The following is a 27,730-nucleotide window of genomic DNA, read 5'->3' as shown; positions in this document are numbered from 1 at the left end:
CATAAAGTAGAGGAAGATAGGCACAGATGTTAGCCCAGGGCCAATCTTTCTCAGCAAAAAGAGGAGGATTGGCAATGAATGTTAGCTCAGGGCTAATATTCCTCACACACACACACAAAAATCTGAGGGGCTGGCCCAGTGGCGTAGTGGTTATGTGTGTGTGCTGTACTTCGGTGGCCTGGGATTTGCGAGTTCAGATCCTGGGCACGGACCTATACGCTGCTCATTAAAGCCATGCTGTGGTGGCATCCCATATACAAAAAATGAGGAAGAGGGGCACAGATGTTAGCTCGGGGACAATCTTCCTCAAGCAAAAAGAGGAAGATGGGCAACAGATGTTAGCTCAGGGCCAATTTTCCACACCAAAAAAAAAAAAAAATCAGATATTACCAAACCTGTAAAATTCTAAATTCAGGTTTTACATTCAAGCATCTTAGAAAAGAAAAAATAAACGTGTATGATGGGAACAGAACATGGAAATTCATTCTACTGATTATTCTAAAAAGTTTTTATTAGAGGTAATTCAGCACACACGCACACGTGCACACACACACACATACACACACACTGTGGCCTTAATTCAGCCGCACAATATAACAGGCACTGCTAATCTCATCTGTGTCCCAAAATCTTTACTGTAAATATAGGTTGTGTCTATCTACTTTCAATATCTCTTATTTAGAGAAATCAAGAGATCAATTTCTTGTGACCCTATAAGAAATGATACAAATTTTGGTTTAGAAAACCCAAGCTTGCTATCAGATAGTTTAAAAAGAGCAATTACCAACTTAAATTAGTTACCAATCCCTTTTCACTGGAACTTTTTAAAAGGGGAAACTCCTAGATTGGAGTGACTGGGACAGTGTTTTTCAAATTGAGTAAAGTAAATTCACTCTACAGACATGAGTTTGCCTACATACAAGTAGGACTCTTGATCAATCTCTGCCCTGAGATTTCAGACAGGATTTCTATGTGAAAATGTCTTGTAATGAGTGAGTTTAATCTATTTTCTTTTTATTGTAATACTATTGTTTTGCATCAGTTTGTACTATCACGTTTTGAGTTTTTAATTTACCAACCTTTTTCTTTGTTTGATTTTGTCTTCTTTTCCACCTTCTGTTGGTGTGCTTACATTTTCTGTAGTCATTTTCTCTACTCTTTACTTATTTAAAAATTCTTTTAGTCTTTTCCTCACAATATTTAGGTTTAAATTTTAATCTGCACACTTGATTTAACAATATCTAACTATAATCATTATTTCTGCCTTCTTCCTGAATAGTGAAAAATCCTTAGAACTCTAACACTAAACACCTTATTACATTGTTTTCTAGTATATATATTTGGTTTCAATGTCTTTTTAAATTCCACAGAATTACCTATCACTATAGTTATTTTTATCAATGCATCTTTATATCACCTCACATGCTTCTTATATCTGGCTTCTTTTTCTGGATTCTATTTTTCCTGAATCAGATCTTTCATTGGTTCTTTCAATGAGAAACTGTTAGTGGTCCAATCTCTCAGACTGTATGAAAATGTCTTTATTTCTGAATTATTCTTATATAGAAGTTCAGCTGTACATATAATTTTAAACATTTGAAGACATTATTCCATTTTCTTTTGGCTTCTATTGCTTATGAATGGTCCAAACTAAGTATAATTGTTGTTTTGTAGGTAATCTCTCTCTGCTCAGGTTAAAATTTGCTTATTGTTCTTGGTGATTGATTTTATATATATATAAACATATATATATATATATATTTTAGTCCTGCTTGGGACTCAGTGTACCTCTTCAATCTCATGATTTTCTTTGATTCTGGAAAATTCTCACCCATTTTTTTCACAAATGTCCTTTATGCCATTAAATCTTCTCAATCTATCCTTTGTATCTCAGTCTAACCTTTTTATCTCTTCCTGTGCATTCTGGTAAGTTTCTCAAACAGCTTTCAGTTCTCTTCATTCTTGTCCTAGTTTGTGTGATCTGCTATGTAATTATTTTTTGAGGGTATTTTTTAACCAAAATTTCAAAAACTATTTCTAGAAGTTCTAGATGGTTTGTTTTCAAATTTGCCAGCTCTTTTTAATATATACTCTATTACCTCATTGTAATTTCCATCCTTTTATTCTTGAATTTTTTTTCCAAACTTTTTCAAATTATTTCATTTCCTTAAGTTCTTTGAGGTGCCAATTTTCCTGTTTGTGTTTCTGCTAAATCTCCTTTCCAGTAAATTGTTTTCTTATGTGGCTTGTATTTTTGGTTGTTATGAATTCATCTTTGGTCCAGATTACCTTTTCTATAAATCTTGTGACTATGGGTTGTAGAAACATCGCCATTTTGTATTTAATTCTACTATTAATCTCTGGAGTTTCACTGGTCCAGGAAAGTATGCTAATTTCTCATCTTGAAACTGCCATGGAATGCAAGTGGTGTGAATCTAGATCCCATCTGTGGATAACACTTGGCGTTTTAATTACTTATAGAAGAATTATTTTCTCCTTATCCTCAACTCCAAACCCTTACTTCTCTGTTCCAGGTGTTTTCTAGAAATCTTTTTTAAGAGTGTGAAACCCTTTATGGTTTCAGATTTACGCTAGGGTTTTAGTTTTAACTCCCCAACTCTTGTTGGCCACAGCCACATTCCTTAGTATTAAATCCCTAGTCCCCGGTCTTTATCGTTTATATAGACCACAGGCTCCATCTTGGTCTGCCACAGTAGCAACTTGCACACTGGGACTTCTGGCTTTGAGTTGGTATTTTGTTTCTGGATCCTGTAAATTGCCAAGTTTTTTCTTTTGCACTTGACTATGTGTAGTGTAATGCAGAGGGAGAGCTAAGTCTATGTTAGCTTAGTTTGTCATGTGACTGAGAGGTATTCTGGAACATCTATAATCTTAGTTTTTAATATCTTTGGTTTTCTTGTTTCCATCCTATAATTGTATATTTACAATTCCTGGTCTTATCTAATTTTGTAGGATCATTCTTTTTTCTCCTACAACTTTTATTACTAGTAATTAAGTATGTGACAAAGATATATAGCGTAGCCACATAGCACAGCCTGCAGGCTCCAACTGCCCTGTTCGCCGTCCTGGGAAAGCCCACACTCCACCCACCGGGCCCAGGCCCCAGTCTCTGCCTCGACCCTCGGGCGTCCCCCACGGGGTGCAAAAGAGGAGAACATTTCCTGATGGAGGGACTTGGGTAAAGGGGTCAGCTCCCCCATGGCAGTTGGCCCCGTCAAAAGGAGACAGCAATGTCCTGAGGCTGTCCTTCAGGGGAAAGGCTCCAGGGACAGGTAGCGATGGTCTCTTGGGACGAATTCTAGACACCTCGCAGCTGCCAGGAGAAACGACTGGCCCCAAGGATAATGGTCCGGGTTGCTGCAATCTTGGATCTTGGCAGACATCGCATTGCGGCCCCGGGGTTCCTCACCAAACGTCCGTGTCGCTGACCCCTCGGTCCTGTAAGCCTACAGCTGTGCGGCCCGCGCATGCGCGGTTCACTCTCCCAGTCTGGCCTGGAGTGGTCGGCACAGCCTTTGGGCCAGAGGCGGTTCCGTGGGCGAGGCCCCTCTGCACTGTGATGGGCGGGAGTGGGGAAAAAGAGGGATTAGGCACTGGGGTTTGCTGGATAGGTGGCAGGCGTAAACTGGATTCTTTATGGACGAGACTGCGACGAGGGGCCCCTGACACCCAGGCACCCAGATGTTTCGCATCCCAGGACCACCTGGCCGGCCCCCATAGAACTACCGAGATCCCGCGAGATCGGCCTTCCTCTGGGAAGAATGACCCCTTCCTCTTTTTGAGAGGTGATATGTGTGTATATATGTATATATATTAAGAAAGTTCAGAATAAATATGTATGGACACATGTATATTCAGAAGTAACCAATACACTTTCCAGAAACCATCCTATTTGTCTTCTAAAAATATTTGCAAATGTTTGTGGGTGAAGGAAAACTGCAGAGAAATGAAGTGCCTGACAAAGACCACCTTAAACTCTTTGGAAGAAGAGACTTTTTCAGTACATATTGAAGTATTCCCAGTTGGCCTTAAAACTACTCTCCCAAGATACATCTAAAGGTTCTTTCTCAGTAAAGTGTTCCAAACACAATGACAAAATTAGAATATCCTAGCTTTGAGTCCAAATATAAGGAAGTCCCAAAGCGTCCACTAAACTTGTCCCCAAAATGACCCAGGCAAGCCTTCACCAGAATTATATTCAGGAATAATTTCCTATCACCTGAAAAAGGATATAACAGATTGTAAAAATATGTTCTTTGCTTTTGGCTGCCCCCAACCAGATCTGAATTCTGTGCTTTCATATATAAGGAAAACAAAATCTTCAAAAGAGACTTTTATAGAAGTGTAACTGTGACCTTTTTCTAGTGTTTTATTTTTGTTTACATTTATAGTAAAACATATCTCCAAGCTTGGGTCTTCCTGGAAATCTTAATTCTATTAGCCCTTTTTGGTTTATGAGAAAAATAAACACAAGGAACCTAACTCTCATATTTGCAGAGCAGAGCCACAGTAGCCAGCCTAAGATTTGGTGGATACTTACACTGTACTTCTTTGTTTCCATAGAGCTGAGAGATCGGAAAGGTCATCCAGTGTTCTTAACAGCTGAGAGGAATTGGAAATGAGAAAAGTCTATCTAATCACAATTTTGGAGCCCACTTCATGACTAGGAAGGTCCCATATCTATATCCCTAGGAGCTATGAATGCAAGCCCTGTTAAGATTGTTTGAAGATAACAGGTAAGAACCCAGATAAGACTTCAGGTGCAGAGGTAACAGAGCTGCCCTTTTGGGCATAATGAACTGCATGGGACTCTTTCCCACTGGTAGCAGCAGAATCTTAAGAATCACATTTTGTCTTTTCAAATAAATATAGATTTCCTTATGTAATCGGCCCCTTTTCTTTTTTGTTTTTTAATTTGTTTGTTACATAATAGTGAAATCATTGAAGGTTAAAAACTGATACAGCACTTATCATGACATCTTAATTTCAGTATAAGAAAATGAGGAGAAGGAGGTCTTTATGTAAAACACACGTATTTATTTACCTTTAATGCCAGTAGGATGTTGAAAAAAAGATCTTATTGAAAGAATTATTTGTTTCTCAATCGAAGTTTGTTCTAATGCTAGTATATCTCAACTATACAACGTAATAGTATATGTGTATTAAATAATCAAATTAAAGAAATATAAATTCAGCACATTGCTTGGATTATGTGGACTCAGTAGATTTGATGTTTGCATTCATTATTTCCTTAATCCAGTCATGCATGTTTTCAACAAATATATACTAAGTGTGGAACATGTGCCTGAACTTGCTGGGTGTTGGAGATAAAAATATGTCCAACATCAAGGACCTTATAATTTCAGGAGAGACATAGACAAGTATACTAACAATTACCAAAAATAAAAAATAAGAAGATAATTTCTAAGATAGAAATATCCTTGGGATTCTAAGAGGACAGAAGAAAGACATGTTGATGAGCCTGAAAAAAGTTAAAGAAAGCTTATCAGAAGAGGTAGTACTTGAGAAGGATCTTAAAATTTCCACTATTGTCTGGAGCAGAGCTGTCAACTAGCCAGTGTCACTCCTCTTGAGGAGAGTTAGATAATGTGTGGGGTTTCGAGTTGTCACAGTGTTTGGGCACAGCCTTACATACGTTTGGTGTACAAGGGCTGGGGATGTAAAACGTCCTGACGGGAGAAGATTCCTGCACAGTGAAGAAGTGTGCTATAATTCACGCAGTTTTTTAATGTTTGGACATCATTATAGATAAAAACCCAATGTATAATCATCTGAACTTTAAACTCAACTCTGTTCTATATATAAACACAAAAAGAATTTTTGCATAGTTTATTCACTGATTTTCCAGAATTCACACCACTGTGTAAATCGAGGAAAGAGTAGAGAAATTATTTTTTGGAACTCTTCCAAGAGTAGTTCATTCCAACAAAAACAGCATGATATTGGTGAACCCAGTATAACACATTGTATTGGGCTGCATTTGTAGCTGCCCCACTATAATTCAATCTCCATGGATATATGTATGTATAATATCTTCAAAATGTGATGTAAAAAAAAACGTTTTGACACTCTTCAATTCAAAACTGAAAATCCAAATTTATTTATTTATTAATATTATTTATTAATATTAGATGCAAGCATCTGACTACTTTATTATGTCTTCAAATATAGATGATCTCAATCATCTACATATTGAAATATATGTTGTTTAAAAATCTTTTTATTTCTCCCATATATTACTGTTAGAATTTTATATTGACTTTAATTTTTATTGAGTTATAATTACAAAAAGTAAAATGCATGGATCTTAAGTGTATACTTTGATGAGTTTGACAAATATATAGTCTGTATATTCAATACCCCCATCAAGATATAGAACATATTCATCATTCTGCTCACCTCATGCCTCTTTATTGTCAACCCCCTCCCTTCTCCATCCCCAAAGGTAATCAGTGTTCTGATATCTAATCCTGTTTAGTTTTGCCTGCTCTTGAGTATTATACAAGTGGAATAACAAAGAATGTACACTTTTGTAGTAGTTTGCTCCTTTTTATTGCTGTGCAGTATTCCATTTTATGAATTTTCAAGTTTTGTATGTAGGTTGGTTACATTATCTCTATAATTTATTTCATGGTAATAAAGGGGGCCTTTCAAATATTTTTTATAAAGAGGGATGGGGGGATTGAGTCTGAAAGATTAAGAACAGATGATCTAGTTGCTAATAGCACTGAATTTATTAAAAAATGGTCCAAGGTCGGAATGCAGTTTCCAATTCACTTGCTCTTTGACAATGATTCACTTAACCTTCAAGACTTGGTTTACTCATCTTGCAAACTAGGGATCATAATAATCCCTATCTCACTGGGTTGATGCAAGAATTAAATTAAATACCTTAAATTATATATATATATATATATATATATATATATATATATATATATATATATACACGCCTGACACACAATTGAGCATTCAGTTCTTCAAGCATATGTTATAGTAGAAAATGACCCATTAAGTATTTGGATGAGTTTAAGACCATCCTCTCTCTCTGAGTGTACTGAATGTATTCATCTCCAACCAAATATGTCCACTGACTAGATTCCTAAGCTGGCCAGGCGTAGCATCTGGCTCCTTTCCCAGCAGGAAGTGTACAAAAGGCTGCCTACCTCTATCCCGTGGGTACCTCATACCAGTATCACTTGGTGCCTGCTGCTCAGATTACATTTTTGAAAGGAGATGCCTCTCCTATTATGAGTCGAACTAGAAGCCAAGGTGGGGCTCAGAGAATAGGAGATAAGCTTAGGCTAGAAGTGACAAAGGGATCCCGGGAGTCATAGATGGCATGGCCTCAGCTCCCCAGGTACGTGACCATATAAGGATCTGGAAATAAGGTCAAACTAGTCATAATTAATTCCTTTGCCCAAAGAAACCTCTGAAAAATATGTATCCATCAGGAGTCAAAGTCAGGGCTGACTTTCTGGTGCCAGAGTAGGAGCAAGGATAGTTTTGTTCTCTTCAGATGAGTGGCTTTTGCATAAACATACAGATTCACAGAACATGTACAAAACAGAAGGTTTAAAGCACTTGCCATTACCTCAGTTTGATATGAAACAAGGGAGAACACCCTTCACTGAAAGGGAAGTTGAAGGTGATAGCTTTTCCAATCATTCCAGGCAGTGTACTTACTGCACAACCTGGTGGTGGAGAAGGGGTTGAGTTCTGTTCCAAGTGTTTGGGGCTTTCAGAAATCTAGGTTCTTTATTATCTGGCCCACGGAGAGTCAGAACTTCCATCAGGAGTCCAAGAAGGTACAGCAAGAGAAGTAGCACAAGCATGTGACCTATTGCTTCAGAACATCCTAGAAAGAAACCATTAGGCTTCCTTTCCGTACTGAGCCATCTGAATCTAGCTTGACTCTCTTAGTGAGTGGTAGGGTAGGCAGGGTTCAAGCTGCCTCAACACACGTAGATAGCAACCACTGTTTAGAGGCTGAACTGATCACGCTGACCAGGGAGTCAGAGGTTGAGGCTCCCAGGGAAAAATAATCCATACATTCATTTAAAACATGTGGCTAATAGCTAACTGCCCACATAGAGTTGGCGCTTAAATTCATAGAATTGTGCATAAATTCAAACTGCTATGATTGCATTGCAGAGTGTTACACCAAAGGCCTAAAGGCATTATCTACTTGAGAGCAGTGATTGTCAGACTTCAGCAAGCATCAGAATCACCCGGATGGCTTGTTAAAACATGGATTATTGAGCCCCAATCTCAGAGTTTATGACTAATTCTTGGGGAAGGCCTGAGAATTTGCATTTCTAACAACTTTTCAGGTTATGCTGATGCTGCTGGTCCGGGGAACCACACTTTGAGAAACACTGCTTAGAGGAAAGTCTGTGGCCGAAAAAAGTCTTGTTACAATGTGACTTTTGCTTGGAGGAGGTAACAATCCTAGGGACTCCTTACCAAATCAGGACCTCATGGGGAAAGTGGACTTTCAGATCCTGGCTACGTTCCAAGCAAAAATAAAATTTATATTATGCTCGAGTTCTCGTGATACTAAGCACCTTACCTTCTGACTTCATTTTGTCCAGGACTCCTGCGTCAATTAAGTGCCACAAGTCACCTCCTGAGAGTCACCAAATTTTGTGCCTGTCTCTCTGCATTAGGTTATCAGTCTGGCCCTGTGTCTGTAGAACTTGCTTTCCAATATTCCCCACCACCCCTGGGAACTCTTAATCAGGCCAAGGACAGTCAGTCTAAAGAAAGCTCTTTTCCATGAATAAATCTTAGGCTGAATTAGCTAAACACAGAAAATCAGAACAGCTCACAGTGTCAAATCTTTACAGCAGATGAGAAAAAGTAGTGAATATGCTCTGTGAAACTATTTTTTTCTTGAATTAATTAACTTAGAAGATAGTATAAGGTCGTAAAGACAGACTTTTTCTTCAGGATGATGTAAAAGTATCTCCTGTTCCAAAAAACTTCTTTATTTTATATAAAAAATAGAGATCAAAATAGTGAGTCTCCTTGGTATAAACAGCATACATTCATAATTTTTTTGAAGGGCACAAATAATCAGTAAAAGATGTTATTACAGTAATTTTTTTTCTTTTTATGCTAAGTCTTTAGCGTCTACAGCTGAAATTGTTTGAACGAAGTGTAGCATCACCTATGCATGTGAGAATCTGCGTTCAAGAACAAATTATATTGGCTTTGGGACAAAATGAAACAATCAGCAATCCTTAGAACTTGCTCTGTCTTCTCCGCCCTTCTTATCTTGGAAGACACTTAAGGATAATGTTTGTCTTTCTTTTGTTATTACCTGGAACCTATCTTCTACCTTTCAGGGTAGAAGCTACATTTGCCAAGAATAAAATTCACTTGATCTTTAGGCCTTTTGTAATGTTGGCAAAAAAGGAACTTCCTGTTTCCTATCAATAAAAGCCAACAAGGCTACTCAGGCAGATACATATGGGTTGAATTTCCTTTCTAAAATAAATATTGGTTTAAATCTTAAATGAGAAAGGCTTGGGCCAAATGCATTACATTGGACTTCTGGACATATGATGAAACCACTCAACATTTCCCTGTTCCCTTTTCACTCCCCCAACTAACAAATCTCTTGAACAAAGAGAGATATGTTTGATTCTTTCACAAAGAATCTGGAATATGTCACTGGCCTTTTAATGGAGAATGAACTCTTTTATGGCTAAAAGAGGCCACTGAGTACACAATAGACAGATTTAAATTTGATCCATCTTTCACAAAGGCAAGACAAGGTCAACCTGAGAAGGGGATGTTGATCTTGACATAAAAAAAGTTACAAGTCCCTAGCCTTGAAACTCAAGGGACTGTACAAGCTAATCTTTGAGCTAACCATAGAATGGATTTTAAAATAAGGAATACTTTTCATTTTGGAGAAAATATCATCCAGAAAACATAGAAAATCCTCTGAGTCACTGTAGTAACTTGCACTGCATTCTTTAGTATTGGATTTAGGATTTTGAAATTGAAGTTATATTTTCTGTTTCACTCCCAGCATACTCCCTCACTCAGATGTTATCCTGTAGATGTTTAGGAAAAACCACAAGGACTAAAACAATAATTAATCAGGAAGATTTCTTTGCTTTTTGAAAAATCCATACCACCCTTTCTACTCTTTTGTTTTCTATTCTCAGTCTACACTATCCATTCACTGCCCCAGCACAGTCCACTTAGAGACACATACAAAAAACCTTTTGATCTTCCTCTCCTCATGCCCCAGCCAGTTTACTTCACCCTGCTGAGATGCAGAGCACAGAATGCAAGATTCAGAAATGAGTGGACCATATTCAGGCCCTGGCTCTGCTACTGACTAGTTAGGTGACCTGGCCCAAGTCAGTGTTAGAAGGAACATAAAATGATGTCTGCATACTGTTCTCATGAATACAAAGTGCTGTATATACGTATTATTACTATTGCTACCAACTCTGTCCTTGAGTAAAAACTGTACCTCCAATGGAGGCGATGGTATAAAAACTGCCCCTGTAGCCCCTGGAGCTATGGTCAAGAAAGAATCATACACAGTGACAACGGGAACATTTGTTTTTACTGTGAGGAAAGTGAGGCATAGAGATGTTAAATCACTTACCAAGGTCACCCAATTAGAACTAGAACCTGGATGTCTCCCCCATGCCACTTTACTGAACTCTCGCCCGGCTAACTCTAGCTTCATGGAAGAAGGATAAAAAGTAGAGAAGAAAGAAATGACTTTGCAGGTTAAGAAAGAGGATACATGGAGAAGGAGTAATAGAACATAACCAACAACACAGAGTTGTCAGTGCTATAGAGGCTGAAGAACACATGGAAATCCATGGGCTAGTGAAGAAAAAGGAGATTCAGCTGGAATACGGTTGGGTAAGGAGGGATGGTTACCTTTGGAATTACCTTACCTTGGGTAAGGATAAGGAAGAGGAGATGGAAAACCTGTAATCTATGAGATGTCTGTCTGAAGGAAATCACGTTGGTAAAGAGGCAGAAATAATTGAATCTATTCAATAATATCAAGAGCAAAGTTGATATATTGAATACACATATCATGTATTTACCCTAGGAATCAAGCAGTTAGGCAAAGTTGCTGATATTACCTCCTCTGTACAGACTTAGAGAGTCCACTAGCCCTATGAATCAGAAGATTTTGTTATATATCTGAGGGAATAACTATCTTAAAGCAAATTTAGGTGAATGACATAGACCCTAATTCTCAATTGTATTTAGCCCCTTTGAGACCTGACAGACTCTTGTTTGCATACTTGCTCCAACACTTAGTTTAGAACCTGGGGCAAGTCACTTAACCTCTCTGAGCCTCCATTTTCTCATCTGCAAGATGGGAATAATAAGAAGCCTTTGCAGAGTTTGTACAAGGGTTTAGTACCATCACACTGCCAAGCAGAGTGTCTGGTATATAACAGAAATGCCTGGTGTGCTTCAGAAACCCTAGGTCCCTTTTCAAGTTGAAGAAAAAAAATGATCCTAGAGAGAGAAGAAAATCTAAGCTCAGATTTTTAGGCTATTCAGCCAAAACTTTTCCAAGCTGCGTTTCAGTTTATTATAAGGGAATCAAGAAGGATGGAAAATTTTTTAAAAATGTGTTATCTACAGCATAACAGGCACTGTACTAAGCACTCTGAATATCATCTCCTTTAATCCTCACTACCAAATTGTGAGGTTGATATTATTATCCCTATTTTAGGTGAGGCAACTGAGACTCAGACAGGATAAGTAATGCTAGTTTACCAGGGGTGAAGTAGGGATTCCAACCCAGGACTGAACAAAGAAAGCCACATCAGTATTTTCTTGTCTTTACCTCATGTTATAAGTCCAACTGGATGTCACATCACATGAGCGGTATATAAACTCTTCTTTTGACAGAACAAGACGTTAAAGTCTTAATTATACTTTTACACAAACACTCTCACAGTCTTCATTCAAAAACCGGTTTCCATTTTTCCCTCTGGGTTTGAGGCGCTTGCACCTGGCTGTGACAAGGGGCACCCTGCACCTGAAGCTCTGCTTCTTCTATTTTCAGCTATATTTTCCTGCCCGGATTGATGTGAGATCATTATGAGGCAATCAATGCCCAAGATTTTTGTCAGTTTTCCACTGCCTCGGCTTAAATAAACACTTAATGTAAAGGAGGGGCACGGGGCGGGGTGGGGGGGCACTCACACAGATGCACTGTTGCACAGACACACAACCTCACAAAGACACACTTTGTCATGGTTCACTTGGAAAAATCCACGTGAAAAAGGAGGAGGTGGATGAATAATAAAGCAAAGGAGAAAAGGGAACTAATTTAGGGATAATGAGTGCAAGACTGCCTCAATAAAGAACTACCGTGTGTCATTAGGTGGCAAGCTTAGCCTTCGGGCAAGATTACACTTGGAGGCCCTGCTCCAATTACCTGTTCTTAAGCATAAATGAAGGGGAAATGGAAAGAAGGGGGGGAATACTCTTTCTCCCTAAACTGTAGTAACATTCGGAGGGAATTAACTGTTGCGCTCACAAGGAGACTCTTTTTGCAATTGCACCTGTGAAAGGTGCGAATCCACCAGGCCCGTGTGAAACCACGCCTTTGATCATCAGATAGAACCCTGTTTCTTCCAATGGTCAAAAAATGAACTGAGGAGCGATGAAAGAGTGTCCCCATATTTGCATCTTGCCGCAACATCTGGGACTCTCAGAAGCCTTTGAATAGAGCAGCAAGCCTCCATCTGAGGTGACCTGCTGGCAGCATGGGTCAGTTCATGAGAATGAGGCTCTTTTGCCACTAGGACTAATGACAGGGCAGGAGAGCCTGCTGATGAGAAAGCCCCGAGCCTTGGACAATGCAGACAAAAGCCTGGTTAAGGAGCACTTCCCAAGTCATTCCTTCCTCACCCCACCAGCACTGTGTAGAAAGCAGGGATGGGGTGAGAGGATAAAGACGATCAAGGAAAGGGAACCATAATAAGAGGTTTATCTCTGAATGACTCGAACTTCCCCCCTTCCCAGATATCAACTCTATTACAACTGATGGCCTTATCTAATCTTAGCCCAATTTGGGGGTAATTGTTGGCTTTTACAAAGGTGAGCAAGAGATATTCTTTTCACAGTTGCCTGCTTTTCTCAAGTGTCCAGCTTCCTAAAATCCCCTTTAATAAGGATTACTTGCATGTAAGTCAGCTTCCTTTTTTGATGCCATAACAACAGTGTTCCTTGTAATCTGGTCAAGTACAGGCTATTTTAAAAACCATGTAGCTAACAGGTGTGTTCTTTCTGCCTGCAGGTGGAATTGGCAGCTGCCCCTCAGATTCCAAAATATGTGTAAGCACTGCCTCCAGGGAGGATCAGGACTCGTTTCCTTTCCCTCATGCTGTTTCCCACAGGGAAAGCAAAGTTTGAAAAGGAGAATTTTTCAGATGTCCTGGATATGCTCATCCTCGCCTTCTGTGGCAGGAGCAAGATAAGAATCATCTTAGCATGTATATGGTGATTGACAAACAAAAATGTACAACCAAAATTTCACAATGTTATAAACTATAAAGACATCAATTAAAAAAAAAAAGAATTGTCTTAGAAAGATTTTATCATGTGAATGTATTTGTCAGCCTCAGATAACTGCATAAAATATAACGATATATTTTTTAATTCAAATTTCAAATCAGCAGCAGATCCTAATAAATTATAAAAAAAGGTGAGATGATTGCTTTTTTATAGTCATTACTTAATGAGATCGGTAATACATTAATGAGCTAGGCATTTCAAAATATGGTTTAGACTAGTACTTCTCAAACTTTGGAGTCTGTCAGCCTCTTCTTGAGAACTTGACAAAAACACAGAGGCCCAGGCCTTCCCTACTGGGCTGCTGATTCTTTATTGGTTATCTAGGTGATTCTGTAAAATACCAAAGTTTGAGAATCTTTGGCTTAGACAAACGTTAAGTACTTAGATTGACCCCTACCCACATCTCCTAATGGCGTAGCCTCTTAGACTCCTGGCTCCATCCATCTTATTTAGAGAAGAACCTCCCATATGTTAAATTACTCTGCCTTTAGTTTCACAATCCCACAAACCACTCTAAGAATGGGGAAAACAGGCCAAAAAGAAGTCAAGATTGCAAGTGCCTTTCACCTGTTGTGTACGTGTCACTGATGCTCCCAAGCCTCTATCTCCAGTCCTGGTCACTCTCTCTCTGGAGGTTAGGTCCCATGTATCCAACTCCACATGGGTGTATGGCAAACACCTGAAAAAGAGCATGTCCAAAGCCAGGTTCTTCACCACTCCCCTCAAACGCCTGCTTTTCCACCGGTGTTCCCTATTTTGGGATATAAAAGAGGAAAGAAGCATTATTCTTACATAACCTTCTAATCATAAAAAGGCCATTTAAGAACTCTTACAAATCAGTGTAAAGGGCCAGTAGCCTACTGACTTGGAAAGAACTTATGTTTACAGCTATTCAGATCCAGGTTATAATTTCAACTCACTTAGCAGATAAAAATGTGGGATAATTTATGAAAACTCTCTGGGCCTCCTTTTCCTCAGCTCTGAAATGGGGACAATCAAACATATCACCTAACCTTAAACTTAAATTAGGTAATTAAATGAGATAATTCCATAAAGTGCATAAATGGTCATAACAGACTCAAATCAAACATTAAACTTTTTCCTTAACAAAACCAAATCTGAAGTTAAGACAGGTTGGCTAATTGTTAAATTATTGATTCTAGCAAAATAGTTATGACCCAGGACATATAGGTAAAGGAAACAGCAAACGCATATCTCCGGAGCCTAGGAAAGGAAGGGAAAATGGTGTGTGGAGAATATTTTATCATCGGAGAAAAGGGTGCTGCCTCTTTTCATTCAAGGCCATATCTAAAGAGAATATAACAGAGGCTGGAATCATATCCCCTAACTAACAATTTAAAAGACAGAGTAACAATATAAATACTCTGCTGTATCTTATTACACGAAATAACTGATGCAAATATAGTTAGCCATGCTTCAATCATTCTAAAATATAAACATTCTTTCAGTAAAAACAAAAAGAACTAGAAAAAATTGCTGGGTTGTAATGATTAGCATTTTTTCACCCTAGATAGATTATTCTATAATACTATATTTAATCACTAATAACATCCCTACATAATTGCTATAAATGTACTGCTTACTTTTTAAATTTCGAATGCTTTGTTTTATTATCAAAATCTTCCCTCCCAGACTATTAAAAAAACATTCAACTGAAATACTCTCAGTGGGAAAAAAAACTCCGGAATATATGGTACTACATTTTACAGCTCACAGAATTTAAAAAGCAGGCAGTGATAACGACAAATGACAGCCCTCCACAACAAAGGAATAAGTACACAATGTTCTTAGTCTTCACAAGAGCAAAATGATGGCTGTGTGCCTGCAAGACAGATCAAGATGATTAACTGAATACGCATGGAGATTTAGACTGTGTCATGAGACAGACATGGATCCAAAAATCCTTCTGTAAACAAGGGGATCAAGTCTGAAGGCATTTATAAAAGTAGGATCTATTCTCCCTGAAGCCTAAGGCAATCACCGGTACTGGTTGGGTATTTAAGAAATCATATTCAGGTCTTTCAAACATATAAATACCCAGAGGTATTATGATGAATCAGTCTTGCTCTTTAGTCTTTGAGAGAGAAGAAAAGAAGCAAAACAAGAAGGATTTATCAAATGTCAACTAGGTGCCATATGCTTTCATTTACTCATCTCATTGGTCTTCACAACACCCCTGCTGTGGGAATGTTATTAATCCCAGCTTGAAAGGTGGAGAAACCGAGTCTCTATGAGGGCAAGTACCTTGCCCAAGGTGGCACAGAGAGTTTGTGGCAGAACTGAGACTCAAATTCAAGTTTGCCTGACCCCCAAATCCAGGCCATTTACTACATGACTCCAACGCATTAGAATTTTTTTAAAATTCTGTTTTTCACATTTAACTTTGCTCTGTTTTCTTACCTCTATTTATCTACTCTGAACTTTCTCACCCAAACATCACTTCCATTCCATTCATAATTAACAAGAGCATAATAAGCAATTTACACTTAAATATATACCAAAAAACTTAACTAATAGGACTTTATGCTGTGAGAAAAATCCCAGGTTACGAGATGTTTTCACACATACTACCACATTTTTACTTCACTACAGAGAAAGAGGCTAAGAGATGCAAAATGTCTCTCCCAGACTAGCAGAAAAAGTGAGGAGTACAAAGAGAATAGAATCAATATGCTGATCACTTTACAAACCTGGGTTTTCATCTCCCTAACAACCATGCAAGTAGTCACCAGTATATCTAATTTTATAGATGAGGAATTGAGGCTCAGAGTGACATAAGTGATTGGTGGTGTCAATATTTGAATCCTCATTTGTCTTTCTTCAGAACCCTTTCCTCTTCTGTCATGTTACGTTGCCTTTAAGCCATGATTAACCCAAAAGAGACATGCAAAAGGAAAGGAAAAAAAAGAGACAATATCTTGAAAATATTTTAGACTTTTAAGACTAACCTCAGAAGATGCCTCCTCTCTCAAAACTTTTCTGATGCTCCCTCTTGACCCCTCCTGTGTTGACTGTTGTGTACCATACACTTGTCACATGTTGCAGGGTCCACACAAATAAATAGCACATTGTTCCTGCCCTCAAAGAGCTTGCAATCTAGGAAAGAGGGAAAAGATGACAATTGAATTGGCTCTAATATCTCAGAGCATACATCCAAATAAATTGAGTGAATTAAATATTAAATGCAAACTGAAAACATAAACTAGAAAAAAATGTGACTGACCAATCCTGAAATGAGGAAGGATTTCATAAGTTTAAAACAATGGAAGAACACACAGAGGAAAAGAGCACATTAGCTCTGATGTCTTTCTTTTCATGATATAGATCGTTTCTATTCTTTTGTGAATTCCCTCTCCATAATCTTTGCAAATTTTCTCTATTGGAGTGCTCTTTTCCCTACCAATTTGTAAGAGATCTTGATATTTTAGGTACACTCAGACTTTGAATGCCATATATCTTGGAAATATTTTTTCCTCGATGGCATTTGCCTTTGAATTTTGAGACTGGGTTTTTACTGGATTTTTAATGTTATGTTTATTCTTTTTCTTCTCTTGCTTTTTTTATTTAGAAAAGTATTTCTAATCTTGACATTAAATAGTTATTTCTGATATCTTTCAAGTATTTTTAAGAATTTTTTTAGATTTAATATCTAATCAATCTGAAAATTATTTTGGTGTATGCTGAAAGGTAAAAATCCAACTTAAATATTTTAAAGCAATTATTCACAACCATTGCATGAAATATAATTTCCCATTGATTTGACTTACTATCAGTACTATATGTTCAATTCTTATATATAGCAAAATTTCTTAGCTTTCTATTTTGTTCCACTGGCAACTTACTCCTCCTTTTTCTTTTTCCTCTTTCTCCTCCTCTTCCTCCTCTTCTCCTTCTTCGTTTTAAGTACCACACACCATTGAACGTTTTTGAGCTATAGAGTGATACAATTAGTCCTGATCTTCAGAATGATTCATTAAGGGACAGTGTGTAGCTTGTACTGGTGACAGGAAAGACAAAAAACTAACAGCACCCTGGGTTAGGGTAGAGGCAACAAAATGGAAAAGAGAGAAACAGATGTGAGACTGTAGAAAGAAGCTGCTTGATGGAGAAATCATCTAGGGGTAGGCCATGAGAAAAAAAGGACAGTCAAATTGCCCCACATCGCTCGATGGCGCAGAAGTTAAGTGCACGTGCTCTGCTTCGGTGGCCCGGGGTTCGCAGGTTCGGATCCCAGGCGTGCACCGACGCACCGCTTGTCAAGCCACGCTGTGGCGGTGTCCCATATAAAGTAGAGGAAGATGGGCATGGATGTAAGCCCAGGGCCAGTCTTCCTCGGCAAAAAAGAGGAGGATTGGCATTGGATGTTAGCTCAGGACTGATTTTCCTCACAAAAAAATGCTCCACAGACTAACAGTTGAACAGGATGGGTGGTAGTATTAATAAGAAATAGGGAACCTCAGAAGAAGGAAATGAGTAGAAGGAAGAAAGAGAGAGTGAGATTTGGAAGGAACTGATGATTGACCCCATCTTATATTCCTAAATGAGTAAATCCTAACCTGAGCCTGTGACTTTGAGAATGGCCCCATGTCAACAGGTAAAGTAACATTCAAGATGCAAAAGAAAAGCTTGCTACACCTATGACCTAACTGAACAACCACTAAATTAGTAAGAAATTACTATTCCATACACTCTGAGAAAATCTCAGTATCATTTCACTTCCCTGCCAGAATGAGAAAAGATACAGAAAAACAGAATGCATGATACAAATCATGATATTACAGATTTTAGTCTTAGTTTTTCCTCCCTTCTAGGAAACACAAAATACTACGAAAAAAAACAAATGTAGCATCCTCTTTGGAACACCACTGAGCTTTTGGGAACTAGTCGCTTCTCTTATTTAATGATAAGCCACAGTCTCATCACAAATTATTTCTCTTGAAAAGTTGTTGGATCTGCTGAGAGTATCAGGACAATGTATGAAGAAGGGGCATCCAGAGTGCTCTTTAGGCTTCCGAATGATTCACTTCCACCAGTCTCCTCTACTTCCCAGGTATCTTACACGCCACTGAATCCAACACTCTTCATCAAGATCTCTCCATTGATCAGCTGCAAAGTACGAGGAAGGATAAAGTGGGATCAGCGGACAACGGGGGGGGGATGAAAGGTTGACTAACAAGGCTTTGGATGAAATTGTTATCTCCATTCAGTGAACCAGATGTTAACATTCCACGCTCATTCAGAGAGAGTTCTCTGATTGATTTGACAAGGACTTTGAGAAATGTAATTCATTAGTATGAGGGCTTTGTCATGGTTCAGTTACCACTAAGCTCTCTTCATCGTCTAACCATGGGTACACCTATGCAATGGTCCCTGATTTATTACAGTAACATTGTTTCGCGTTTAAAAGGGAATTCTTCATTTACACTAGCTCATGGATGAAAGTATGAGCATTTAATTTCTTTTCCCTTTTCTTCATCTCCATTCTCTGACATTCTTAAATTTATCCACTCTTGTATGGTTTTCTTTCTTTTCTTCTTTCTTGTCTGTAATCCTCATATTTTTAAAAATTTCAGTTGGTTTTCCTTTCCACTTACTACCCAATTCCTGCTCTCACTATCTCCAAGACACTATGGCAAAAAAAGGAAAAAAATAACAAAGAAAAACTAGAGCCAGGAGGCCTAGACCCTGGTGCCAGCTCTGTTCCTAATTAACCAAGTGACCTTGAACCAACGCTTTCACTTTTCTGGGGGTATTAACTGAGATGATGAGACCTGGCCCCTTCCATCTCTAAACCTCTGTTATTCTGATTCAAACAATATTAAAAAACATTATCAAGTCAACAAATGTACCCTAATTTTTCTTCACTTGCTGTGAAACAACAAATGAACGAGAGCTGCAACGTTCAATGAGGTAGTCACTAGCAACATGTGGCTATATACATTTAAACTTAAGGTAATTAAAATGAAATAATTTTAAAAATTCAATTCTTCAGATTCACTAACCACATTTCAAGTGCTCGGAAGCCACATGTGGCTAGTGATCACCATATTGGACAGAGCAGATGTTATAGAACATTTACAGCATCATAGAAAGTTTTATTGGACAGCACTGAGTTAGAACAAGCTGGTAGGTATGAAACACCATGCAAAATACAGACATAGAAATTATAACTTTGCCTTCAAAAAGAGAGAAAAAAAATACAAACATACTTGCAGTGTTAAACAACAACAAGACTGTTCATGGCTGCATTAAAGAGAATGTCAAAATGTAGGATATCAGACCTATCAGACCCCCCTTATTTTCAGTTCCCATGTCTGTAAAATGAAGAGACTATACTAGAACATCTATACAGTCCCTTTGGGTTTTAACTGATTAAGATTCTATGATTCTGCTGGTTCTATTAGTTTATAGAATCATCTTACATATAAGAAGTTGTTAAGGAAATGATAGGATTTAAGTTGGGTCTTGAAAGATATACTAGGTTGGGATAAGCAGGGAAATGAGGGGAAGGTGGATGTGGAGGATGGGGAATTAAAGACAGGGTGTACCAAAATAAGTTTAAGTCAACCGAGAAGTTCCCTTGACACTGATAGTTTTAAGGAAGACAGTGACTATAAGTCAGGAATGGGCTTTCCTGCTTAGGCTGGGAAGTTTAACTCTAAACTAAAATCCTGTTCAACTCTAAATGTCTTAAATTATGAGAGTATGAATTGGAATATATGACTGCAGTGAGAGTGGAGGGCATATGAAAAGAAGACGGGCAGAAATTATTTGTTACGTTATGGTATCCAAATCAATAAAAATTTAGCTTGGATCCTCCGTCCCCAGTTGGGGGTGGGCATTGAGGGAAACCACGGAGAAATGGAATTGGAACAAGCTCAAGGACAAGAAATGTAAGAGGACCCTTAAGGTCTTTCTACCCTGTTGAAGAACATTGTATAAAGATAAAAACGCAATAATTTGGCTATCTGGAATGCTTGAAACTTCCTCAAATAAACCTAAACTTCCTCTAAGACTAGATTGGTTCAGAACCTCCTGAAGCAACGCTCTGGTCTCATGAAAACGTGATTAAGTCATTCCAGAGAACAAAATCGTATACTTTCCCAAGAACAAGGAATATGTTCCCTGCCTACTTAGAAGGATGTTCTTTCAACATGTCTACCTTCCCGGTGGGAACTAGTTTCAGAAGTCTGTAATCTCATCAAAGGAAGCCAAGTGGCAGGGACTCTCTCTACAGGGGGAACTAATCAGCAAGTCTTCCTTTCTTTTCTTCCAGGCCCTATTCATTGTTTTTCTGGGGACTAGTTTCCAAGCTATTGAAATTTCCCTTGATCCCTCTCAACCTTCAATCAGATTTGAGGAAGTGATGATTTCCCCTGGATTCTTTCTTTTAAGCTCACCCTTTTGAATTAAAGCGTTCAGGCAGGTCTTAGCACAATACTTGGTCAGCCTAGCATTTGACATTTTGCAGTCTTAGACGCTGGTCTGAAATGATTCTGGATGCAGAGGCCCCCAAAATGATTACCTTCATTAAGCAAATTTCCCTTCACGTCTTGGCAAACTGTTTGGGATATAAGGTAATCTGATGCCAGGTGTGTCAGGAACCTTCAAGACTGAGAGCCATGTAGTGTAGGCTATACCCTAGCTAAATGCTTCGAAACCGAAACTCTCCAATTCAAAAGACAGGGGGCGCTGTGGCAAACCTCAGGAGCTGAAGCAAGTTTATTAGAGAGGTCATTGAGTCTGTTCATTTTTATTCCACAAATCCACAGGGAAGTCCTGACAATCGTTTTTGTTCTTATACAAAAAAATGTGGCAATCCTGACTACTTTTTTGTTATCTTTCCTTTGCTAACTAACCAGAAGCATATGGAAATATTCTTCTTCACAGAAAATGGGAGAGCAGTGGCTTCTCAGCTGAATGCAGATGGGTGCTTAGTAGGTAAGTCACAGTCCTGCTAATCCACTCCCATGATCACTAGGCTTTGGCTTCCCATTCACACACATGTTGGAGAACCAGACTGAATGTCATCTTAGGAGTCGTGAGACAAGTTGCTGGGAACAAGGGTGAAGGAAAAGAGGAACATCAGAGCGTACTCTTTTGAATTAAAATGCTCAGCTTTTAATATTACTTTGATAAACTGGTACTGCACGATAGCTGTTTTGATATTGCTTTCAGGTCAACAGCTGACTGAGCCATCACCTTCTCTAGTCGGTGAAGAAGTGGTTGCCCAGGACTATAGCAGTGCACATTCTGTTCCCGGCTATAAATGAAATATGGAATTGTATTGTTTCTGACATGAATTTTCCTGCTACCTGCTATAATGTCAGTTATATTACGACACAGTTAGCCGAGACAGACCAGACATTGTGTGGCTTCAAAGGTCTTCTTATTTTGCTTTTCCAGCTCCCACTCAGGGGAAGTAGCAGCTGAAACCTGAGAAGAAGAAATGCTTCTAAGTTGGTCGGAAGCCTACAAGAACCGCCCACTTAATTATCATCTTTATAACAGCAGTGAGAGAATGTAACACTATCCCAGTCACACAATAGATGTTAGCAATAATCAAATGATAGTTTCCTTTCCTTCTTCATATAGATTCCCTCATGCTAGAAAAGCATCCTATTTTGTGTATACTTTCTAAACAATGTGTTTAAGACATATTTAAATACTTTTATTTACAAGCACCAGAAAACAGCTGTTCAGCTCCAAATGATAGATCTTGGAGGGTGCCAGGGAAATAAACACGGAACCACGTAATGATTCTCATAAACAGTTGAATTTATCTCTTGGCAACTTTTCACAGCACCTTCAGCAAACAGGGCACCCAGGCGTGAAAGAGCAATAATCAGGCACTTGCCCTTAAGTGACAGGCTTTAGCATGTCACAAGAAAGGCAGCCTTTTTATTCTCCCCACTCCCTGCTACCCACCAAACCCCCACCCCTAATGCCATTTGAGAAATCCATCAGTATACAGAGTCAAACAAATCTCACTCCCTCCAGAAACGTTTTTGCACCTCAGGATGTTTTCCTCCTGGTGAATCCTCTGAAGATTCACTCTAAGTGCATTAGGGGTTTGTGGGGCAATAACACCACGTCATTCTCTAACAAAATATGTGGTCTTCTAAGAGTCCTTCCTAGCACTGTATGGGAGTGGTCACTACTACCTTCTGGATTTAAAAACGTCTTATATGTCCGTAGACACTGTGTATGGGGTCTGTTGTAGGGAATCTGTGGTTAGGCTAGGACTCTGAGCTCCAGATGGTAGCCTCGCTTCCTAGACAACACCCAATTTCAGACTGGGCAAGTAGCTCACCAATCATTCTAGTTTCTGAATTTAACACAGAAGAGTTGTGAAGGATAGCAGAGTATGCCACCCCAAAATATGACTGTAGGAGTTCAGGACATGCCCCTAAAATATGCCACTTTGATATATTGATTATTTTGAGCTGTAGGCATTTGAAAAACAGCAAAAACAGGGAAGGGCTTTTACTGAACTCCCCTCATCTGCCTGAAGACAGATCCTCCAAAAGGAACTCAATTGCCATAAATCCCCTCCCGGGGATTTTCATCAGCCAGGGAAGAGTGACTCTTGTCACAGAAGAGACTAGAAGTCAACACCACACCTAGACAAATTTGCCACAAACTATCATACCTCCCATTTATTCTTCTAAAGGCCCATTCATCCTTCCTAAAAATCTTTTACTCTCCACTAAGAGGCCTATATGCCCCCACCCTTTTCCCTATTAAGATGATATTTAAGCCTAAATTCTAAGCCATCTCATGGAGTTGCTCATTTTTCCCTGCATATCTCCCATGTATACATGACATATACATATTAATAAACTTCTGTTTGTCTTTCTCTTATTAATCTGTCTTTTATTACAGGAGTCTCAGCTAAGTCAGAAGGGTAGAGGAAAAATACTTTTTCCTCTCCTACAGTTGACACTGTAGGAGAAGAGTTTTTCCACTTAAGTGGAACTTAACATAGTGGAAGTATCAAAAGGCACCCAAATTCTAGACAAGTGCTATGGCAAGAAATATCAGGTGTTCCATCACCCACATTAGCACTAATGCCAGTGAGTGACGGGGAATGACAGAGGTGGGGAGTGGTGGAGTTGGGCCCCAGCTGACCTGTACTCACTTTATTAGGAAGAAGAGTCAGCTTTTAGAGTACTTGGGATTTTCCCAGAAAATGTGTGAATTATTCTGAATGCACATTTGCCTTCACCAAAACCCTGGAACTAGTATTAACCATTCCGAAAAAAAGTGTCTTCCAGCATCCCATTGATATTTTAAGATTCTCCTGTCTAGGCTAACACAGATGACCTTGAGATATGCTATAGTGACCATCTTACTGATGAAAATAGGCATTAGCAGGGGCTCAGACCCCCTGTCACAGTGTGGTTTGTGGAAATCTCTCTGAATCCCAGCCAGGATACCATTTAGCTAAAAGTGAGTTATCTCTGTACCCATGCAAAATGTTTTGTCCTTCCAGTGTTTCCTCATGACCACAACCCAGTGAGGTAGGGATGTTAGCCAATTTTTGTGAATAATGAGCTAAGACATACAAAGACTAAGTAATGAGCTTAAGGTTGCACAACTGCTAAGTGCCAAAGCAAGGTATGCTTTCCCAACTTAGAACTATTTCCACTATCCCACAAAGGCATCAATATACTACACAAGACAAATAACCAGCACATGTTATTGCACATATACTTAATATTTCTTTTTTTTCTCTAGGAATCCATCTCATTTACCTATCTGCTTTGATTTTTTTTAATATAACTTACTCATCACATCAGCTGTTAGATGGTAAGCAGGAAATTATTCTATATAAAATTGTTTACCTCATTATTCCTAATAAAATAGTGCTATCCGACATTTACTAAGGCCCTAATAAGTGTGTCATATTCTTAGCATATACTATTCCTATGTCTCAAAACTACACTTATATATGTGTGAATGGGCTCAGAGAGCTTGCATGATTTGCCTGTAATAGGTGGTGGAATACAAGCTTAGGTCCACCAGAGGCAGCAATGCTTAAGGGGCTGTATGTACTTACACCTCACAAGTTTATGTGGCTGTGAAAAGTGATTCCATTATTTAAAATAATGAAGTTAGGAAAGGAAGTGTTTTTGAGTGGATAAAATTGTGAGTTTCATTTTGGCATGCTTTTTTTAAGGTGATGGTTAGACAAGCTAATAGAAATGTATAGGAGGGCACTGAGAAGACCTACAAGAGAAATCAACAGGACATCTTTGGGACATACTCTGAGTGAAGTTGAAATTTTAAGATGTTATTCATTTTTAATGGACAACATTTATTGAAAATAAAGAAGGTTGAAACAGACTTGGAGAGTATCCAAAGTCATGGAAATGTTAGGAAAAGAAAATATCATTTCCTGAGTGCCTACCATCTGCCATACGTTGCCTCACATGCCCACTCTAGCCCAGTGGTTATCAAACAGGGATGATTCTGCTCCCCCCTCAAGGGACATCTGTCAATGTCTGGACACATTTTTGTCACAACTAGGCTAGTGATACTGGAATATGGGCAGAGGCCAGAGATGCTGCTAAACATCCTACAATGTACAGAAGAGCCCTCAACAACAAAGAATTATCTGGCCCAAAACATCAGTAGTGCTAAGGTTGAGAAATCTTACCTCTAGCTGAAAAAGAAAAAAAAAAAGACTGTGAAAAAAGGGAAACATTCATCTGGCATTTTGGGGGCAAGTTGTCACAACAAGGAAGAATCTTTTGAGGAGACTGGCTTCAGGGTAAGCAATCAACATTTTCTAGCACAAGTAACATTTTGTTACAGAGTATAATAAGGGCCTTGCCTAAGAAGTTATAAAGGGAAGTGAAAAGTGTCATATAAAAAGAATTTGCAGAAGATGGCGGCGTAAGCAGACTCGGAACTCACCTCCTCCCGTGGACACAGCCAATTTACAACTACTCGTGGAAAAATTACCCCTGAGACAGAACTGAAAACTGGATAAGAGGAACTCCTGCAACAACGGACAATCCTAACTGGGGTGGAAGAGGCAGAGACTCCCTTCTGGAGAGGAAAAACGCCGCCTTCACAAGCCGCCAGCGTCATGGCCGCCGGGAGCAGCTCACAGGTACGCAGCCTCCCTGGAGACGCCGGGCCCTGAGCCGGGGGGAGCGCCCCCGCTGTGGGCATTTTGTGGACCCAGCACAATCGACACCAGCGGCATAATATCTGACTGTGCCTGCTACTAAAGCATTGGGTAGCACCCCCAGAAAACCCGGTTCACAAAGAAACTAAAACTGGCTCTTAAAGGGCCCGCACGCAAACTCACCCGTTTCAGAAAGCATCCCAAAATCACCAGAAAGAAAGGTGCACAGTGCTGTGGTGAAAAGAGACTCACCTAATAGGCCCTGAGTGCATCTTGGTGAGGGGTGAGACCTCTCCAGGGACTGGGACATTGGCGGCGGCCATTGTTGTGGCCCGGTGTGAGCGTGCTGACATAGACGCCATTGGAGTTCTCCCTGAGGCCTGCTAGCCCAGGGTCTGCCCCACCCGCTAGAGCACCGATTTAATCCAGCTCAGCCAGGGCAGGCAGCCCACCCTAGAGACTAGCCCCACCCAACAACAAGCCCTCAGGCAACATGTGGGCCTGCATAGATTGGTGACTGGATTCTCTGCAGCCTGGCAACTGAGCCGACTTGAGCGGGGCAGGGTGTGCACAAGGAGCGGGTGGAGAGTGTGGGGCAGTGGCAGAGTGTGTGGGGCTCCCGCCGTGGAGAGACTGGGTCCGCTTGGGGAGGTCGGGGCACTCACACGGGGCAGGACTGTGTTGACTGTGTGTGTGGACCTGTGGGCGGCAGGGCTTGTCAGCTGCAGAAGACTTGTGCTTCTCAAAGACCCACATAGGAGGTTTGCCCCACCTTCCAAAGCCTGAAACGATTGGGTGCTCCCGTGTCTGAGGCCAGCCCCACCCAGCTGCAATCCTCAGAGAGCTGACAAGAGACCTAATAGGCTAGAGGCTTACAGCAATTGTAAGGCCCTGAGCCTAACAACCTGCCACGCTGGGGGCCTACTCAGTTAAAAGAAATACTGCAGCATAAATGTGGTATTAGAACTTGCAGCCAACTGTGCTGGGGCTCCCCACACCTGATAAAGAGACTGAAGGGCCCCACAACAACTACAAGCAGCTGAGCATTACAACAGCTGGCCAGGAGCGTAACTCAGCCTCCCTGGGCGCCCACAGGGAGAGCAAACAGGCCACAACAGAAGGACACACGTAGCCCACATAGGGGTCACCCCTGAAACATTGAGAACTGAGGGAAGCACACCGGAAGTCTCCTAAGGCATCACTTACATAAGGTCACCTATCCAAGAGCAGGAGACGTAGCTGACCTACCTAATACGTAGACACAAGCACAGGGAAAGAGGCAAAATGAGGAGGCAAAAGAATACATTCCAAGTAAAGGAACAGCACAAAACCCCAGAAAAGGAACTAAGTGAAACAGAAATGAGCAACCTACCCGACAGAGAGTTCAAACTAAGAGTGTTAAGGATGCTCACTGATCTGGGGAGAAGAATAGATGAACTCAGTGAGAATGTCAACAAAGAAATGGAAGATAGAAAAAAGAACCAATCAGAAATGAAGAATACAATACTGGAAATGAAAAATTCATTGGAGGGACTCAAAAGCAGAGTAGAGGATACAGAAGAACGGATCTGTGAGCTGGACGAAAGACTAGAAGAAATTACCCAAGGTGAACAGGTAAAAGAGAAAAGAATTAAAAAGAGTGAGGACAGTATAAGGGACCTCTGGGACAACATCAAGTGCAGTAACATCCATGTTATAGGTGTCCCGGAAGGAGAAGAGCGAGACAGGGGGGCAGAGAATCTATTTCAAGAAATAATAGATGAAAACTTCCCTAACCTAAGGATGGAAACAGACATCCAGGTACAGGAATCACAGAGAGCCCCAAACAACATAAACCCAAAGAGGCCCACACCAAGACACATCATAATCAAAATGTCCAGAATTAAAGATAAAGAGAGAATCCTAAAAGCCGCAAGAGAATGTCAAGTTACATACAAAGGA

The 27,730-nt window shown here is 39.7% G+C and overlaps 1 long non-coding RNA gene across 1 annotated transcript; it reads right to left on the bottom strand.

The window, feature by feature from the left end:
• Positions 1 to 1,325: 1,325 nt before the first annotated feature.
• LOC147914434 (uncharacterized) lies at positions 1,326 to 26,194 on the bottom strand. Its single transcript, XR_015555457.1, has 4 exons — positions 26,042 to 26,194; positions 16,599 to 16,746; positions 14,197 to 14,380; positions 1,326 to 3,575 (listed from the first exon to the last, which is right to left on the bottom strand). It is a non-coding gene; the product is annotated as an uncharacterized LOC147914434 (long non-coding RNA).
• Between the last annotated feature and the right edge of the window lie 1,536 nt (positions 26,195 to 27,730).

This window comes from Ceratotherium simum, chromosome 20 (assembly GCF_057802395.1).
Source record: "Ceratotherium simum simum isolate JZ-2026a chromosome 20, ASM5780239v1, whole genome shotgun sequence".
In the NCBI taxonomy this organism is placed as follows: domain Eukaryota; kingdom Metazoa; phylum Chordata; class Mammalia; order Perissodactyla; family Rhinocerotidae; genus Ceratotherium; species Ceratotherium simum.
The sequence above is the reverse complement of the archived record's forward strand: the minus strand, read 5'-3'. Positions and strand labels throughout refer to the sequence as shown.